The 16,571-nt window shown below is 39.4% G+C and overlaps 1 protein-coding gene across 3 annotated transcripts in view; it reads left to right on the top strand.

Moving 5' to 3' along the window:
• The window catches only part of KAT6B (lysine acetyltransferase 6B), a 124,587-nt gene that overhangs the window by 51,977 nt on the left and 56,039 nt on the right, over window positions 1-16,571 (top strand). The gene's annotated exons all lie outside the window — the stretch shown is intronic.

Here is a 16,571-nt window from a genome sequence, read left to right as displayed (position 1 = left end):
ACTTCAGTGAATAACTGTCAAAATTATAATTGTGCTCATATGAATACAGACTAATTAAATTGTAATGATAAAAGGTATATAAATCTGCAGGTTGTGTGGGCTGTCGCTGATACAAGATTTGAAGAGAGACTTTTTGAGATCCATTTTTTCTAACAGTAAAAATTCCTGACTCTTTCAGGGAGAGGTGAGTTTTGCTGGTGTGTGTGGGAATACGTGTTCTTACTCTGCCCTCACCAGAAGAGGAAGAACTGTTGCCCCCACTACAAAAGCGGAAGCTAGAGAGACTCTAGTCGTGATGTTCTTCCTGAGTGCATTTTGACTATATTCTTATTGATTCACTGACGGACAGGAGGAGGAGGGAAGAGAGGAGAGCTGTGTTTAGTAGTCAGTAGCAGCAGAACTACAACCCATGAATTTCCACAGCAGAAGGAAAGGGGTTGCTGTCCCTAAGAGTTTCACATGTAGCAGAGAAATTGCTAAGAAACCTGTTACCACAAGCTCATAAATTTTGCCAAACAGCAGCAGTGATAACTATTATCTTAGACATCATGCAAGTGCAAATTTGTTTTCTCAGGTGTAATGAAACTTTAAAAGCATTTAAGGGGAATAGACTGTGTAAGAGGATGTCATAAACCACTCACAACTTGACTTGTCTTTCAAGGAAAGTCCTCTTCAAAATGCATTACTTTTTTCCTTAGTATGCACTTCATGGTCTTGCTAAACAAACTCGGTCTAAATTAACTGAAATGTGTACTGAGTGGCCAGTAACATTTGAAGTGTTCTGTCTGTAAAGAAAATAGTGTTTGTTGTGATGCAGAAGTACTTGTCCTTTCTGCGTGCTCTCAAGTCACTCAGTGAACAAACTGGAATTCTTGCTGCTGCTGGGCAGGTGTGTGCAGCCTTCAAGTTTCCCAGCCAGCACCAAAGAATGACAATGTTCTTTCTGTATAATCAAAGATACTGATTATAAGAGTAGCAGAAATATAACACCTTTACAGATGTCCTAAATGACTGGAAACATGCCCTCTTCTACCACCCTCCTCTACCCCTTGTTAATGGAAGAAAACAAACTGGTCCCTGTATAAATGTATCTATTAATACATAGCTGTTTCATAGATTTACATTGTGATTTTTTTCATGTGTCAAAGAGTGGAGTCCCATGTTTGCGTGTCTATGTTGTGACTTAAGTAATTAGGTAGCTTCTGTAAACCCTTGTAGCAGTTGAAATTAATGCTTCTGGAATATCAGTTTGATTTCTCCCCGCTCCCCCCCCCTTTTTTTTTTCCTAAATCAACTCTTCTGTCTGCCTTCATGGTCATTATTTTACCAATTAGAGTGCCTTGGCCATTTGGGGTTTGAATGTGTTATCAGAGGGGCCTACAAGGGGGATGAAAACTATGTTACTAGGAAAACCTGATTTTTGGCTTTCTTTATATCTGGCTTTCATTGTATATGTTTTGAACATATAATTTGAATTAATCACATATTAATTTATTGGCAGGTTAGAAATGTAAATCTGAGATTGTTCTGCTGAAGTGTAAGTGATCTGTGATTGACCTGCATACTGCTAGATCTATCCCAAATGAGACATAAACCCACTGTTACTAGGAGGAGATTCCTAATCTCGGATAAGTGTTACAGAACAAGTTGCATGATTTAGGTTTGTGTTTCTGAAGTTCTATCAAACATCATTTCAAGTAGTCTGTCATTTAAAAAAACAATAGGAAAGATTAGAGTGAAAAGTTGTTTTCAGTTGCAGGATTCACCTAATTCATGTATTTTGGCTTTTAAACTTCAAGCTTTGCTATGTTTTGAGTAATGAAGTTATATAGGGGTTTTTGTGTGATATTAATACTATCCCCTTCCTTTCCCCCCTCCTTTTCTTCCTCTCGTCATGTTTTGTCACTGTCATCTCTCTTCAAGTGTAGATTTATTTCTCATACAAATTGTTGTTTTCTTTGGCAGGAGCTACAAGTAAGTCTGTGTGAAATTATGTAATGTCTGAAAAGTTATGTTCATGAATAATTAGCCTATCATGAAACTATTCTGGTGTGTGTGGAATAACTAGATCATACTTTTTATTTATTTGGCAGTGGTAGAAGGCACTCTGGTCAGATCAAGTAACTTTAGAGTGCTTTCTATTAACTGTTATATACATTACCTGATCACATTTGGAACATGAAATGTATGTCTTTTTTATTGGTCAGTTAATGTGAACCTTGCATTTGGGTTCAAATAAACTTTAAAGGAAACTAGCTTGGGCTGCAATATGTCTTTATTTCCCAAATAGTGAAATTTATAGTTGTTTCCTTAAGGCTGAGCACCCTTTAAATGGCATATTCAAAGAAAATTTTGCAAGCAGTTAAAAATTGGGGGAATGATACGTTATATCCGAACTGCATTGACATCAGTGGCAGAGCTCTGAGATGGCAGTGGAGTCAATATATCAACCAGAATTTTAAGTCTTGAGAGGGCTTTCTGTACAATTTATACGGCATGGTTTTGGTTTGGTTTGTTTGGGGGTTTTATGTGTGTGTGTGTGTTTGGTTTTTTTTTTTTTCTTTGTTTGCAAGAAATCTATCCAATACAGTTAAATTATGTTCGAAAAATTCCAAGTTGCAGGTGTTGGATCTTTCAGATGTTGACTGGGTTAGCAAGGCTTCTTGTCGGTAAATGAAGGCTTTTATGTTGTAAGCATGGAAGTAGAGAGAGAAAGGGCCTCTTCTGTGCGTTGGGTTGCATAGAATTCTTTATAGGCTGTTACTGAAGTGATCTGTGTTTTAGACAAGTAGTTTTCAAAACCTTTTCTACACTTCACAAATTCTGATTTGCATCATTTAATTGATATTTCACAAATGCTTGCTTTTTGCAAAACTGAGATGCTGTGCTCATCCTAAACGTAATTACTCATTTAAATTAGCTTTCATGTTAAAGAATGCCACATGTAATTTTTTTGTTTTCACTACATTGATGGCATCCTTTCTTATGTTCTAAGCATAGATGTTTAGTTGTAAGCATTTTAAATACTGGAGAGTTAAGCCACTAAAGGACAAGAGCTGTAAATAATAACTTTGATTTAGACTTAAGAAATAATAGTATAGCTAATCTTGCTTGTGCCTTGGGATCCACTGTCTACTTGCTACTTCTGACTGGTAAAAGGAGATACTTTTCTCACACTAGCCTGTAAGGGAGCCTAAAATATGTAGAGTCTGTAGGGATCAGAAGTGCAGGCTTCCTTTCAAGAGATCAAGGTCAGAATTTTGTTGTATTTATTTGTCTGTTAGTGCATCTCATTTTTTCCTGTATGTGAAGGAAGAGGCAAGGGAAAAAATCTCTGCACAGAAAGTTTTCTCATGAAGTGGATTCCTGCAGTATGTTTTATGTGAGTTTATCCATGTGTCTTGTCCCTACCATGCTCTGCACGCATTTGGAATTAGATCAAAACCAGTATTTTTGTGGTTGCACTGCACAAGAAAACTTGTATTGGAAGTAGTTTGAGTATTACGGATAAGACTTGTATTTTAATGGGCAGTGGCCCTTAACTGTGGATGGTGATGTAGGTGCAGGTTATTTCGTTACTTAGTTCTGTTACTGAATGGAAATGAACAGGAACAGCTTCCTGTTACATTAAATAATCCTGTCTGTGTTGGAGGGAGGTTGATGGTAGAAGACTTCAATTTTAAATCTGGGCAGTGTGCAATAGTATAGTTAGATTGATTTGCTAAGTGATGATTTCTTTTAATATATTATTTCCTTCAGTTATCCCTTTTTGTTTAAGTTTTTGCCTTTTGAGGCAGAGCATAACCACCTTGAAGCACTGTTTAGAAATCCCTGACAAAATTACAGTGAGCAAGCTGCTGGCTGAATGAACTTTGCTATGACCCTTCTCCTACCATTTTTTTTCTGTTGTACAAATTCTGGTGCTAGGACTTGTACACTTTCCCTGAGTAGTACGGCAATATAATATTATTGTTAGGACAGAGAATGGCCTCTTGGACTTCATGGGTTTTGTTTGATACTATGGACTTTGAAATAATGTAGAATATAGATTAAAACCAGGGTTCGAGAGCCTAACTAGATTTGTTTTGAGCAGCCATGCAATACAAATCGCTGCAATAATTAATTTTTTTTCCAGCTTAAATGTAATAGTTGAAGGCAAATCTCAAGCCCATTTCTTTCAAGATACTTTCATTTAACTTTATTCAATAGGCCTACTTGGAAACCTTTCTAAGAAAAGCTGGTCTTCTGTGAAATATTTACTGATCCTGTTCTGAGCTGTTTGAGCTCTGGTTTACATGGCATGGCTAGTCAATATTATAGTCTAACGGAGATAATTTCGCTGTATTTGTGAAATGAACTACAGTGATCTGGGTTTTTAATTATAAAATTACATTTTGATTGGGGGTGTGATTCTTCACAGTATGTCAATATTGAACATTACCTATAGATACAAAGAAGCAGGGACTAATAGAACAATGTCTCATTTGTTTGAAACGCTAGCCTCTTGGGTAACTCCTTGGGGTACAGGGCTGCTTTGCCTGTTCACCTTTATTATCCCTCTGCATGGATTGCAGCACTTGATCGTGTGAAAAACTGCTGTTCTCTTAGGTCTTGTATAAAATACGCTGTATGTACTTTACGGATCTGGCAGATTTTCAATGGCATTGTGTCTTGAGCGATGGCTTGTAAAAGTAAATGCCTGCAAGTGATTTCAGTGTCTTGGCTGTTGAATGAACCGCTTTTCTTCTCTCAAGATTAAAGTTCATTTCCTGTTGGGGGCGGGGGGTTGGAATGAAGCTGTTAGCATTTAATCAGCTATTTGTCCAGCTTTCTCCCCGTTCAGAAAGGAGACCAGGAATGACTTTATTGTAAAATAAATAAATAATAGATTTTTGTAATTGTATTGCTCTCCAGCTCACCTGGTAGAGTAGTATCTTAGTGCCAGTGTGTTTACTGAATAAAAAACAGTGACTCAGCAACAGAAAGGTCAGTGGCCTATCTGCTGTCACTTGTTGCCTGAAGGAGTACAGGTGTTAAGCCATGTTAGTCCTCTACTACTTGGGCCTCAGTAAGAGAAGTGACTTGTGTTATTTGCAGTGACATTATTTGTATTACATCTGCTCTTAAAATAATTGTTCAAGCAGAAACGATGTCAAGTTATATGCAGGTGTTAAAACTCAATCTTAAAAAAAAACCAAAACAAAACAAAACAAAAAAAAACACAATCAAAGCACAACAAAGCCAAAACATAGTGCTCTTTAGTTAAAGCTTCAGCTTCTGTTTCATAATTACATCAGTGGAAGAAATCTAAAACAGTTCTCTTGTAATCCCATATCAGGTTCTAGAATTTGCAGCCTTAATCATTTTGCTTTGGTCCTAATATTTTCCCTTCAGGTACATGAGGCAACTAGTCAAGATATTTCTTTGTGAGGAAATTCAGCTGCTTCATCTTGAAGTAGAACAGGGCTCTGCTGTTTTATTTAAAATTGCATTTCGAAGACTAGCTCAGTCTCATGAAGCCCTACTTCTGTTTTTAGTGTAGCGCTACTGAAATCTAGATAATGCTGACAGTAAACTTGCCCCAAAGAGTAAACTAAATAAAATATGCATATGATCAATTTAATATGCAGTTAAACATTTTCCCTGAGCAATTAGCATCAAGACAACTAATAATTTTCCTATGCCACACTGCAAACATATTATACACATTTATGTAGGATGACTTTGGTAATAAGTTATGAATAAAAATATGCATATATACAAACATCTGAGTAAACATAATATTATGGCAATGAAGCATGTGCTTTTCATACTGGAGTTTATTTAATCTGCTTAAAAGCAATACTTTTTCCCAAAGAATGTAAAAATTGATATGATCATGGGATCATGGTCTGTGAATTGCACCACTGCTTACCTGCTTGTGATTATGTGTGTCACCTGCTTCATCCTAGTTGCATTGCAGTAAGAAGTACGACCTTATTGGCATCACAGAGACATGGTGGGATGACTCTGACGACTGGAGCATTGGAATGGAGGGATACAAGCTTTTTAGGAAGGACAGGCAGGAGAGATGAGGAGGGGGTGTTGCGCTCTATGTCAATGATGAGTTTGAGTGCATGGAGCTCTGTCTGGGGATGGAGGAGGAGCTGACGGAAAGCTTATGGGTCAGGATTAAAGGGCGGGCAGGGACGGGAGACATTATAGTGGGCATCTGCTACAGGCCACCTGACCAGGATGGCCAAGCACATGGGGCCCTCCACAGACAGATGGATGTAGCCTCACATTCACAGGCCCTGGTCCTCATGGGGGACTTCAACCACCCTGACATCTGTTGGAAGGACAACACAGCTGGGCACAATCAATCCAGGAGGTTCCTGGAATGCGTAGATGACAGCTTCCTTCTCCAAGTGATAGAGGAGCCAATGAGGAGAGGTGCCATGCTGGACCTTGTTCTCACCAACAAGGAGAGGCTGGTGGGGGACGGGAAGCTCAAGGGTAGCCTTGGCTGCAGTGACCATGAAATGGTGGAGTTCAAGATCCATAGGGCAGCAAGGAGGGCATGCAGCCAGCTCACCACCCTGGATTTCAGGAGAGCAGACTTTGACCTCTTCAGGGACCTGCTTGGGAAAGTCATTTAGGATAAAGCCCTGGAGGGAAGAGGGTCCCAAGAAAGCTGGTTAGTATTCAAGGATCATCTCCTCCAGGCTCAGGAGCGGTGCATCCCGAAAAAGAGGAAGGCAGGCAAAAACGCCAGGAGGCCTGCATGGATGAACAAGGAGCTTCTGGATAAACTCAGGCACAAGAAGGAAGCCTACAGAGGGTGGAAGCAAGGGCAGGTAGCCTGAGAGGAATACAGGGAAATTGTCCGAGAAGCCAGGGACCAGGTTAGGCAAGCTAAAGCCCTGATAGAATTAAATCTGGCCAGGGATGTAAAGGACAACAAGAAATGCTTCTACAGGTATGTCAGTGATAAAAGGAAGACTAGGGAAAATGTGGGCCCTCTCCGGAAGGAAACGGGAGACCTGGTTACCCAAGATATGGAGAAGGCTGAGGTACTCATGACTTTTTTGCCTCAGTCTTCACTGTCAAGAGCTCACCAAGTCGCAGAAGGCAGAGACAGGGACTGGAAGGGTGATGAATGACCCACTGTAGGAGAAGATCAGGTTTGAGACCATCTAAGGAACCTGAGGGTGCACAAGTCCATGGGACCTGATGAGGTGCATCCACGGGTCCTGAGGGAACTGGTGGATGAAGTTGCTAAGCTGCTATCCATCATTTTTGAGAAGTCATGGCAATCTGGTGAAGTTCCCACTGACTGGAAAAGGGGAAACATAACGCCCATCCTCAAGAAGGGGAAAAAGGAAGACCCGGGGAACTAGAGGCTAGTCAGTCTCACCTCTGTGCCTGGCAAGATCATGGAGCAGATCCTCTTGGAAACTATACTGAGGCACATGGAAATCAAGGAGGTGATTGGTGACAGCCAACATGGCTTCATCAAGGGCAAATCATGCCTGACAAATTTGGTGGCCTTCTACGATGGGGTTACAGCTCTGGTGGATAGGGGAAGAGCAACTGATGTCATCTACCTGGACTTGTGCAAAGCATTTGACACTGTCCCACACGACATCCTTGTCTCTAAATTGGAGAGACATGGACTCGACTGATGGACCACTCGGTGGATAAAGAATTGGCTGGATGGTCGCACTCAAAGAGTTACGGTCAACGGCTCGATGTCCAAGTGGACACCAGTGATGAGTGGCATTCCTCAGGGGTCGGTATTTGGACCGGTCCTGTTTAACATCTTTGGCGACATGGACAGTGGGATTGAGTGCTCCCTCAGCAAGTTTGCCGACGACACCAAGATCTGTGCTGTGGTCGACATGCTGGAGGGAAGGGATGCCATCCAGAGGGACCTTGACAGGCTTGAGAGCTGGGCCTGTGCGAACTGCATGAAGTTCAACAAGGCCAACTGCAAGGTCCTGCACATGGGTTGGGGCAATCCCAAGCACAAATACAGGCTGGGTGGAGAATAGATTGAGAGCAGTCCTGAGGAGAAGGACTTGGGGGTGATGGTTGATGAGAAGCTCAACATGAGCCGGCAATGTGCGCTTGCAGCCCAGAAGGCCAACCGTATCCTGGGCTACATCAAAAGCAGCATGGCCAGCAGGTCGAGGGAGGTGATTCTGCCCCTTTACTCTGCTTTCGTGAGACCCCACATAAAGTACTGCGTCCAGCTCTGGGGCCCCCAACATAAGAAAGACATGGAGCTGTTGGAGCGAGTCCGAAGGAGGGCCTTGAAGATTACCAGAGGGCTGGAGCACCTCTCCTGTGAAGACAGGCTGAGAGAGTTGGGGCTGTTTAGCCTGGAGAAGAGAAGGCTCTGGGGAGACCTCATAGCAGCCTTCCAGTGTGTGAAGGGGGCCTACAGGAAAGCAGGAGAGGGGCTTTTTACAAGGACAGGTAGTGACAGGACAAGGAGGAATGGTTTTAAGCTGAAAGAGGGTAGATTTAGATTAGATATTAGGAAGAAATTCTTTACTGTGAGGGTGGTGAGACACTGGAACAGGTTGCCCAGAGAAGTTGTGCCTGCCCCCTCCCTGGCCGTGTTTAAGGCCAGGTTGGATGAGGCTTTGAGCAACCCGGTCTAGCGGAAAGGTGTCCCTGCCAATGGCAGGGGGGTTAGAACTAGATGATCTTTAAGGTCCCTTCCAACCGAAACCATTCTATGATTCTATTCTATGAAGAAGAATTTGGAGTCAGGAAATGTAATTCCATTCACACAACTGTATGTACATATGATGGAAACTAATGGATTCCATGCCAAAAGGTTTGGAAATCTCCTAAGCATATGAAGCAACTGAGATACCTGAAGAAAAGGTGAAAATAAGAAGCAAGTGATGAGCAGGTTTGTAGAAAGGTAGATACTTATGTAGTTAAGTTTACTTCTGTATGAATACCTAGAAGTGTACTTAAAGGTGAAATTCTTGGAAAGGTTTCATACTAATCATGTGGATGTTGTGTGTTTTTAACTACATGTTGTCAAACACAACAGATGGCATTGTAGTTGATGGTATAGAAGATGAGGTCATGATGAGGGTGATAATCATAGGTCATTGTTTTAAGGCTTAAGTGCATCATTTTTGTGGCAGAGGTAGAGTGCGTGATGAGTAAGGGAAATGTATGATTCTCTTAAGACACCTAGGTGGATTTAAAGGATTGCTTTTTGAGGGAGATGTGGAGTGAAAACTCATTACTTTGGAAAAAGAAGAATTTGAGCTACATAAAAAGCAAATGTGTCACTTGGAAGATGACCTCATACTTTGGCTCATGATTGCTATGTAAGGAGTAATGGAACTTCAAATATAATCTGCTTGGTTGGATCTGCAGTAGTGATTTTGCTTTGGTCTGTGGGAGTCAACGGACTACTTTGGAGAAGGAATGAAGAAAAGCAAGCCTGTTGTTGGTACACATGAGCTTACTCTGTGTGCCAGCTTGAAGAGTTTAATATTAAAAAAGAAAAAATCTTTTTTAGCCAGAAACTGGAGTTCAAGATGTGTGGATTTTGAACCAGTTGCTGGTCTCACAGTAGGCAAGCAAGGGAATAGAAAGGTTTAAGTTTGGAGTTGAAAAAGAAAAAAAGTTTTGGAACCCTTCTCATTTTAACTGCTGTTGAAATATCCCTTTGGATGAGTCTAACAACATCAGTTTTTTACATCTTAGGTGTAAAGAAAATGCATCTGAGTTATCTTTATATAAAATCTAACTGACAAATACATTTTGAATTGATTTCCCAAGGATACCTGACAGAAGGTGAAAGAAGGGAGCAAGCCCAATAGTAGTTGAATGTGGAATTGGGAAACATTGTCTACATGCAGTACTAATGGTGCGTGGTCTTTTCAGTCTCATCTGTTTGATAGAGACAACTTATAAATGTGTATTCCTGAAGAGAACACATTACCACAAGTATCTGTAACAGCTGAAAAGTACTAAACTAACTTTTTCCCCCGCCTCGGTCTTTTCACTTCAGCACCACTGAAGAGACAGTTTCAAGAAGTTTGAAGACTGCTTGGCCCAAAGTTAGATGGCAGTCATCAGAATTACAGGAAGATGCAACTAGAAAGCTGCAGTGTATATAGGATATATTTACAATTTGAGATACCTATAACCTGGCTGGTAGGCATAAGTGCCTCTTAGTGGCAAGATCTGTAGTTGGGCTCTAATTTCACAGTGGAGAATGCAGAAGAAGGGACTTGTGGATACCCTTCTTCATAGCCCAGCTGTATGAATAGCCTTGTTACAGGACTTTTTTTATTATTTTAAAAACACTCTTACTACTACAGTAATGGAAATGTGAATACATTTTTAATTGTTTAGTCCCAGGTGCAGGACCAAAGCAGGAAACCCACACAGGAAATAAATTCTCTCCCATTCAGGAGGAAAGAGCCTTCTTTCTCCTGTAGTACTACCATAGGAATTGACAAAGGATCACAGAAGAGATAAGATTTAAATAAGCAAAGTATCTGAGTTCAGTAACTTTTGAAACAATAGCAGGGCCTACACATATCAAAAGTGTTGTTTTTAGGCTGTCCGCACTAGTCTTGTGTATCTGTTAAACTTGAATTATGGTTTTAAAGCCTCCACTCTGTAAGTATAAATTGATTCTGTTCAAAATGAAAGCTGAGCCTCCAGAGGAATGGAAGACTTATCTGTACTTGCGAGCTGCTGCTTTGCACCCTTCTCCAGGAGATGTATCCTGTGCTTTGGGTGGTGGTTTTTCAACAGAAAGTGGATTTTTAAAATTTTCGGTGGATATAAACTGCAAACAAAACATGAATGCAGTTTGGCTTATGTGAAGTGAAGAGAACCAGGACAAATGAATAAATCCCTTTCTAGAAAAGGTGCATGTGTGTGCATGTGTGTTCCTGGGGCGGGGGTTGTGGCTTTTTTGATCAGGGTTTCTTCTTCCCTGCATGTTGAGCAGTATTCACTATGCAGAGCACTAATCTTGGTTTCTTGAATACAGCTGCAGCTGTAATAAATTTAAGTTAGTTTTGGTTTTGTTCCTGATATCTTGTACTATTATATGAAACGACAAAAGTCTAATTTGAAATAGAATTTGACTTTTATTTCTTTTCCTTATTGCAAGGAAGAGAGACTTGTGAAGCCTTAAGTTGCATTCTGTTTTCTAAGCAGTAATTGTTGCCAGCTCCCCTGTTCTAGGTTGTATTGTTTTCTAGTTTGGAAGAGGGAGAGTGCTCCCCCTCCTGTTACCTGTAGAAATACGTCCATTTGGACGCACTTTGAGGAGTTTCCCACCTCATCAGGAGTGCAGGATGGAAGTGAGACTTCCAGTTTTCAAGATGACAATTCAAGAACATTATATTAGAGACAGTCTTTACACGTGTGCCCTCGCAGTCATCTTCACCAGTCATCTGCTCATTGCTCTGTGTGTGCAAAGAGGAGGTGATGAACCTGCAAGAATGCGTTTCGAACTCTGAAATGTCATATCACTGTGGCAGTTAGATTAGTATGGTTTTTGTGTGGACCAATCTCGGGTTTTCCGATATATGTGGAGATGGTGAGAAAGCGATAAGGATAATGGTTCTTAATGTTTCAGAACTTGTAAATTATGCTAAATAGTTGAAACTCATGTTTTTTGTTTTTTGTTTTTTTTTAAAAATCAATTACAAAACATTTCTTGAAGTCACCAAACCCAGTATTTTTAGTTATTTTTAGCCTTTGTCTGTAGCACAGACTTACTAAGCATAGTTTTTCTTGTTGTTTTCTGAAGTGACTGAAAAGATGAAGCTTTAATTAAAATTTAGTATACACATTTCTGTAATTTTTAGTGAAAACTCTCTTTTAAGTGTTAGGATAATCACAAAAATTCTAAATTTTTATTGTCTAAAATGGGTTTAAAACTATAAATGTTACGAAATTACATTTTGGGGATGTGCTTATCCTAAAATAAAGGTTGAGGTGTGGGGGAGGAACCTGAACTTTTTAAGGCAAGGTTGCTGTAGCAGCCAGTGCTCCGCTGACATCTTTGGTACTATGACTGAGTGCTTGCCAGTCTGTGGACATGGGGCTAGCCTCCTCCTTAGGCCTGATAACCTCACAGTATTCCTTGGGTAGCCCATGGTTGTTTCTAATCACTGCAGTAACCCAGATCTGAAAACACCAATCTTTTCACTTTAATTCCCTGTTTTTTTTCTGCTCTGCCAGACGTTAAATTTAGATGATATTTTAGATTCTTTATGGTAAATGTCACACATGCATTTTCTCTTTTCCTTTGTTATGTGGGTGGTTGCTCTTCCTTCCTTTTTCTACCCTATGTCAAATGCATGCAAGAGGATGAGCTGTGATGCTATCCTTCTCCACCTCACCTGCCGCATCAACTTGCAGTCTCCTCTTGCTCCCTCTACCCTCCCCAGATCCCCATGATTTGTTCTGCTGTTCACTCATGCCTGCTCTGCATGGTGGGTTAACAGCTCAGAAATCTTCCTCTTCCCATTGCTCAGGTTGAGGATATGTAGGCACACTAAGGTGAAATCGTTAATGGGTTTGCATTGCCCTCCTGATGAAAGGCAGTCACTTTCAGACTTGACCATCTGATAGTCTTCAGTCTTTTTCTCTAGATACTTAATGGCAGGCACTTGAATATGATACTTATTGTGATAGTTTTGATTTGTTTGTAGGGTCTTTCATGCAGCACAAAAAAAATCATAGTGTATACGGTATACCAGATTTTTGTTCAGAGTAACTGAGCTGCAGACCTTGCATCTTCCTTCATCTTTTTAGTGCCCTTTTTAGGTAGGTAGTGCATTTGTGAGATCACAGCAAGGGTTTATATAATGCCTAAAGCAGAGACACTGACTGGGGCCTGCTAAATAGGCTGTGATACTGTTTTTAGCAAGCCAGTCTCTTGAAAATGTACCTGCGTAGCTTTTCTGGTTCACACAGCTTTTATGACAGTGTTCTGATCAGCTGCAGTCGGTGGTTGTTTATAGGAGTAATTTTGCTTCTGCATTTTCGCCTGAAGGGAAGGGGGGATGTATTTGAGACTTCCTATTGTGAATGTTAATAATGCCTGGTTTAACATTTGTACTATATGTGTAGCACAATTAAATAGTTATCTCCTACCAAACTCTTAATAATTCATTTGTCAGTGTAAAGTAATACAACTGTTTAAAACTTGTATATATTTGAGAAATCCATGGACTGTATTTTACAACATAATTCTTTCTTTCTTTCTTTCTTACTGTAGAAAACTAAGAATGTAAGCTTGGGCAGATGATCACAGTGTGTGCATCATGAGGGTTTTTGAGCCAAAGTTACTGGTGACAGTAAAAATATCGTGATATGGTACTTGGTTTTAATGCTATTTAGAGGATTGATGGACTGCAGTAGCTGGGTGTGTGATGTTTTAAAGGGCTGACTGACTATGACAGTTGGATGTATGATGCTTAAATAAATATTGTTCAATTTCTAATTGGAAAGTCAAGTAAAAAACCCAACCTGTTTACAGGTGCTGAATTGATGGTCTGTTATTACTATATAGTATATATTTTTTTTAAAATCCTATTGCTTGACTGCTTTTTGTGAAGCTTCAGCTTCTGAATGCAACTGCATGTTGGCATAATGTATGAATTTCCTGCAAATTTGCCCCTACTGCAATGGGAAATACAGTTATTTGAACAGGGCAGCCTTTTAAATTTGGACGTACAATTTCTAGTGACCTAGAAAATGAAACCCTTTTGAAAGTTGTAACTTACCTTGTTTCCAAAATTAAAAGAATGAAATATTCCTCTCAGCTTATTAGCTCTGTTGAAGAAATAATAGTATGTTACTAGATTAAGTGTTATTCAGACCTGTCTTCAGTGAAAGAGCCGGTATCATATCTTAAAGTTTTTGTAACAAAATTATTAATGTGGTTCTTAAATATTAGATGAAAAAGTTATTTTCCTTTTAAACTGAGGTTGAATAACAAGAAGAATTACTGGTTCATCTGGTATAAAATATTGCAGATTGAATAACTGGCCATACTGCTTCCTGTAAGAGGTAAAGTTGAATTAACCTTCCTGGTGACTAATCATTGTTTTTTCAGAAGATAATGATACTCGATTGCTACATTTTAGAAGAGAAACTAGTGATTAAGGAAAGAGATACAAGTAGGAGATGCATTTCTGTTTGGATTAAATTCTGACCCAGTCAAAAAAACAAACAAACAAACAAAAAAACCCAACCCAAACCCCCCACTTAGTTTATCCTAATTGAGACAGTTGTGAGCCAGGAATACTGCTACCAATATAAATATTGTTTTGCTTTGACTGTGCGATCTAAAGCAGTATGAAACTACGTTTTGTTTACTGTGCTGACAAGAATGTGTGTGTTCTTAACTTTCAGTAGCTCAGAGATCAGACCCTGTAATGCAGTTATTAATGTAAATGGCTTCAAAATGTACACTGGAGCCTGTAAGTTTCTTGAACTTGTGTGAAGTGACACAATTTGCAAGCTCTCTATTATTAGGTTTGGTATGGGAACATCAGTCTTTGTAGCCTTGAACTGCCAACAACCTTTGGCCTTTATTTTACCTTCCGTTTAAAAACAAAAAAACGGGGGGGGCATGGGGGGGGAGGTGGGTGTTGAAATAGGGAAGTAAATGAATGTTGGCTAATGGCCATGTCTTCTCCTAGAGCAAGAAGAAAAATCTTGGAAAGATAAATGAGATTGTGGACCTGGATTTGTTTCATAACGTGAATGATATGTGATGTTTTGTAAATTATTTATCAGAGCGAGTGTTTCTGAAATAGCTAAATTACTGTTCTATCAAAGAGAAGGAGAATGGTATGGTTGCCAAGAGGAGATTTTTACTGAATTCCGATAAAAGAATGATCTTTCTTTTAAAATTATCTGTATTAAACTGTAAGTAGCAGTTAAGAAATGTGCACAAGATGCTGCAAGTGAATGGTTGGGTTTGGATAGCTCTGGACGGCTCTGAACCATTTTTCTGCTGATGATTATTGGTGTAGTGTGGGTTTTTTTTGTTAATATCATTTTGCTCCAAATAGAAGTCTGTTTAAAAGTATGATAGGACAGATCTGTTGAATTATGATCTCTTACTGGCAAGAATAGTAACTAACACATTTTCTTTTATTTGTTTATGCATTGTTTTTAACTTGAGAGTGAAAAATTCTGAAGGTGAAAGATTCTGCAGGTAATTGGTATATCCTTTCCCACATACAGAATTACTGATCTCATTCAATGCCATCCTGCCAAAACTGACAAAGTATATACTTTTTTTTTTTAATTTTTTGAAGCATGACTAAATTGGAGATCTGCCAGTTTCATAACTTCAACAATTATTTTTGTGCAGGTAGCAATTTATTATTTCAGCTATCGATATAATCCATAATGGAGGTCTTAGTAAGACTAAGGACTGCAGACAATGTTTGTTCCTCTGAGTTATAAGAAGGTAATATTGCAGTTCCCTTCTGTAGTTTATGGAAGAGAACAGACGTCTCCAGACTTATGAAAAGTCTTTGGCTCTGGTCATCTTTTATGTATATTCTTTGGGGTATGCAAGTATGTGAATATTCCGGTAACTGGATTGTGAAGAGATGAATAGTGAGCAGACCTTCTGAGGACTAAGCTTTCAGAAGAAAGTACTGTGCCTCTGGTTATGTTTATATAGAAGTGGTTGTAGGCTAGGGTAAGGATATGTGTGTTCTTCTTGGCTAGGTAGGACAACTTACCTTGTTGGTGTCAGTATTCTTTGCAATCTGCTGCTTGATGATCCTAAAGCTCAATAGTATAAACCTAGTTTCAGTATTTCTGTGTTATGTTGTGTTGAGGTATAAGGGCATACCTACACAGAACTGATGCCTTCTCAAGAATACCTTTAAAAACAACCATTCCCCACTTTCTAGAATGGTAATGGAATAGAGAGCATAGGTTAAGTGGAGATAGTCTGTCAGCTTTCCAAGTATTGTGCCATAGAGTGGAAATGTAAAAATTGAAGATGAAAACAACAAATAATTACTTTGATACGTAAAACTAACAGTGTTGCTTAGCTGAATCTGGAAACTATGAATTTGCAAAAGAAACTATTTTAATACTTGAGTTGTGATACTAGCTGCTAGAAGCCAGTCTGAGGAGGTACTCTGTTGAGTATCCCACTCGAGGAAATAGTTGCACATCATTTTACTTGTTACAGATTTGTTTACAGATACTTTTATGTAGGCGTTAATACACGAATATTTTGGATGATGCAGGTAAGTAGTTTCATTAAAGCTCTAAATTCTACTGCGGAAACTGTTTTGGGGTATTTAATCTCTGGTAGTCTGTCACATAGCAGATAAGGAAGACCGGGAAGTAAGTTTGTATCAATTCTTAATTCTTTCTCTGGACAGTTCTGTGTATTGCTTCCAGATATTGAAAGATTTGCATGTTTGTTTTATTCTGATTGTGTATCATAGCTGATGGGATTGATCAGACTGGAATGGATAACTGTTGATGTGTTGAATTCAGTGTTTTTACCCTAAAATGGTAGTTTCAGAGGGAAGTGTGAG

The sequence above is a fragment of the Nyctibius grandis genome, chromosome 4 (assembly GCF_013368605.1).
Source record: "Nyctibius grandis isolate bNycGra1 chromosome 4, bNycGra1.pri, whole genome shotgun sequence".
Classification (NCBI taxonomy): domain Eukaryota; kingdom Metazoa; phylum Chordata; class Aves; order Nyctibiiformes; family Nyctibiidae; genus Nyctibius; species Nyctibius grandis.
Note: the sequence above shows the minus strand (reverse complement) of the source record. Positions and strands in the feature narration are given on the sequence as shown.